Below are 4,224 nucleotides of genomic sequence, written 5' to 3' on the forward strand. Positions count from 1 at the left end.
TTTTTTCCCCCTTAATAATAAAAACCTTCATTTAAAAACTGCATTTTGTGTTTACTTGTGTTATCTTTGTCTAATATTTAAATTTGTTTGATGATCTGAAACATTTAAGTGTGACAAACATGCAAAAAAATAAGAAATCGGGAAGGGGGCAAACACTTTTTCACACAACTGTATGTATTCAAATTGCAAATACTAATTAAACCTTTTGGAAATATTTGCTTTTCAGTCCACTAGATGGTGCGGTCATAAGTAAAGTCATTTAGTAGACTGTAATACAAACAGTAAAGTTCAGTTTTTAAGGTACAAAAATCCTTCTGTCTGAACAAAACCACAGCTAGCTTCAGGAAAAACATCGCGTTTGGCCTTAAAATGACTACGTACAGGTTTAGGCAACAAAACCACGTGATCAGGTTCAGGAAAACTGTCACAAATAGTTTGGAAAACCACAACGCGATGTCGAACTCTCATCTTCTGGTTGAAAATCTGATTTGTTGGTTCCATCGACTCCTCCAAAACTCGTCTTTTTAGATATTATAAAGTTCGTCACTTGCTCTCACTGTTGTTTAGTTACGTTGACGCTGACGTGTGTCAACACCACGTTTAAGGCTCCTCATTGACTTTCAACTGGAATTATTTTCATCCTGAGCGGCACGGAAAAAACACATCTCTCTGAAATCATTCGAAAACCAAAAATGTTATATTTCTTCAGCGTGTAGGTGATCCATCAAAAGATCGTGCGTGTGTGTGTGTGTGAACAGATACAGATCAGTAATTACAGCACAAACCAAGCTACTTTCACCCCAAATACAGAGTCACAACAGCAAACATCCAGACCAGCGATGAGATGAGTACATGTCACCTCTTCTTTCACCATCACCTGCTGCAAAGCCTCGGGTAACCAAGAAACAGGTCTCGTTAGCAGCAGCAGAAACCAATTATCACTGCCAACACTGAAATCAGAAGTGTGCTGTACGTATGTACTCATCGTGCTATATGGAGCATCTCACAGGACAGACTGGTGTTATTATTAAATGTTTGGTTTCATCTTTTGGAAAGGCGCAGGAAGTCACATCAACAGCTGCTCACTGTAGTTTTTTATCAAACAATCAAACAGGAGGAAATAGTGCATTATGTTGGGGACTATTTTCAGCGCGTTTTTAAACGTAGGCTTTTCTCTTTACACTGATTTCTATGTGTAATGTTGGACGGTGAAAGCTCTAGAAACACACTTTTGCAGCAACTAAAACAGAGGATGCTCCACCAGCACATCTGCTTTTAAAGCACCACACCGGTGGAGTGAATGCACCACCAGTCAGTCGGGGGGAAAACACCTCTCTTGAACCAGCACAAACGACTATCCTTGTTGCTCTCCACGCTCCACCCTGCCGGATCCCGCTGAGCTCAGCACTCTGCCTCATCCACCCTGAGGCATTATGGGAGTTCACAGAGTACACTACAGGGTGATGTGTGTGTGTTTCTGCGTGTGCGTGTGTGTGCGTGCGTGTGTGTGTGTGTGTGTGTGCGTGCGGAGGAAGCAGGCTTCATGGACATGCGTTTGTCTACAGGAGAATCTAATACAAAGAATCCGATGTGATCTCATTCAGCCGGCTTTAGACGTTATGAAACGAGGTCCTTCACGTGCTGCTGCTGCTCACAGACGCGTCAGCTGCCCGTTGAAGAGATGAAGCCGGCTCAAGGACATTTCAAAGACAGCTTCCTGGAATTATAATAAACCACCAGTGGGGTTGAGTTGATCTTACAATGGAAAGTCTGTGTTTCATTGATAAAATGGCAGATTGTCTAGTGAAAAAAATGTGCATCAAAATTTCCCGAACACCAATATGACTTCTTCAAACGGCTTGTGGCGCGGCAGCTATTTTAAATGATCGATTAATCGTCGTCTTTTCGAGCAAAAATGTCAAATAATTCCTGGTTCCAGTTGATGTGATGTGAGCTGCTTTTCTGTGTCTAATGTGACAGGAAACTAAATATCTGTTATCGGTTTTCGACTGTTGGTCCGATAAAACAAGTCATCTTTTTACTATTTGCTGACGTTTAATAGACTAAATGATTAGTCAATAAAATGATCCATAAGCTTCATCAATAATGAATGTGATTGGTAGGTGCAGCCCTGCTCTTCAGATCGTTATTCGTGCCTGAGCAGCAGAACAAAGCTCAACGATATTCACTTTATTGTCATAGAAAGAAACAACAAAAACAGCAAATATTCATATTTGAGAAGCTGGAACCAGTTTTTGCTTCTAAGAATAATATCGATTATTTATTGATTATTAAAAGGTTTGCTAAGTATTTCTGTTTTTGACTCGGCAATTGATGAATTGTTTTCAGCTCTACAGAAAACGTGACTTTGGGTTTGTGGAATACTGATGTAGAGCTGAACAATATATCGATATTCAGGCTGATCTCATGCAGCGTTCATAGCTTTAATGACTGCGCTGGAATTCACAGATATCCATCGAAATCTCTTTCTTTGTAATGGCAAACAAAAAGTGGTTATTCAGCCAGGAGACCGCTGTTCGTTACGTCAACATTGATTTATTTATCGCGTAACCTCCGTATTTAAATAACGCCTCTTCTGTAGTTACTTTAGCCCAAAACACAATAATCATAAACATAACCAAGTTGTTTTCCTCTGAAGACGGAGGTTTATTGTGAAAAGACTGAGGTTTATTGTGAAAACACTGTCTGAGGAGTATAAACAAAAAAGATAAGCAAACCGTCGTATGAGGATATGACGCGATATTGTATCAATATCGTGTTCTGAGACTGATGACATCTTACATTTTGAGTATAGTGATGTTGCATAATTGTCTTTTCCTGGTTTTAAAGGCTGCATTACAGTAAAGTGACGTCATTCTCTGAACTTAACAGACTGTTCTATTTGTTATGTTAATCGCCTTTACACACTTTTTATCCACATTACTGATGATTATTAATCAAAAATCTCATTGTGTAGCTATTTTGAGAAAGCACCAATAGTCAGCCCGATGATATCGATGAAGGTATTTGGTCAAACATATTGTGACCCAGCCCCACTGTGATGGTATTCTGACGTTTTATGTACCAAACAGTCAATCCAGAAAATTAATTTCAACAATCAGTCGCAGCCGGACAACCCAACAGTCCAAAGGTATTAAATCTAATCATATAAAACAAAGATGCACATGTAAGACTCGCATTTAAATAAGTGACTAAATCAATAACTCAATCATCCCGTTTGTCATTGATTAGTTTTAATCAATCGACTAAATGATGACTCGATTGATAACATACTAGTCGATCTTTAACCAGCACACAAACAAACGTTACACTTTCCATCATGTAAATAAAACATCCAGCACCCTCGCGTGCTTCTGGTCCGTTGTCTGAGTGTACCTTTCTATTTTTGGGACTTTTTTTTTTGGTCTAGACTGTTGCGTAAGTTTTGGAGTTATTCGGAGAGTGAAGTCTAATCTCCACCGGTTTCACATGAACCGACGAGCTGCTGCGTTCTGAACTGACCGGAGACTTCAGCGGCTTCACGGTCTCATCTGTTGCCTTCAGGTCACAATCATGCGTCGCTTTTTTTGTTTCTTCTTCATTTTTTTTTTATCTCTCCAGACCTTAAAAATCAGGTCACCCAAATGTACTCGACTGAATTGAGAGCAGAGCTGACAAATGAATTTTGAACACTGTGGGTTAAAGCGCGAGTCAGAGAGGCTGAAGGCCTGAAGCCTGCAGTATCACCCTGGTGTGATATACAGAGACGACCGAGCTGCAACTGAACACACCGGTTTTATTTTGGGCAGATTTGAAGGCCCGGGGCGATAATTGAATATGATAAGTTACCGTCTCTGAATGGAATCCTATCGTGATGAAATCATACATTTGAGACAGAGTGATAAACAATTACATCTTCTAAATTTGACAATTTCGAGCACATACTGACTCAAATATCTCACAACATCTGATTATTCTGCATTAAAGTTCTTAATAAAAATGAGAAAATGCTCTTCATTTGTCAAGTATTTAATTCACACAAGTGTGTACAAAAGCAACTATGTTATTTCAAATAGACTATTTATTTATTAAATTACCAGAAAACATGCTGTGTTGTGATATATGTTCTTGTTGAGATATGAAATATACTCATAGTGTGACAGAAAATTTTGGCCATATTGCCCAGCCAACCAGAGGAGCAGTTTACATTCTACAATTGCACAT

General features: G+C 39.2%; 1 protein-coding gene across 2 annotated transcripts in view; it reads right to left on the minus strand.

Moving 5' to 3' along the window:
* map1aa (microtubule-associated protein 1Aa) overlaps window positions 1-4,224 on the minus strand; it is a 40,767-nt gene that overhangs the window by 19,876 nt on the left and 16,667 nt on the right. The gene's annotated exons all lie outside the window — the stretch shown is intronic.

The sequence above is a fragment of the Anarrhichthys ocellatus genome, unplaced genomic scaffold (assembly GCF_004355925.1).
Source record: "Anarrhichthys ocellatus isolate YVR2014 unplaced genomic scaffold, GSC_Weel_1.0 scaffold8, whole genome shotgun sequence".
Taxonomy (NCBI): Eukaryota; Metazoa; Chordata; class Actinopteri; order Perciformes; family Anarhichadidae; genus Anarrhichthys; species Anarrhichthys ocellatus.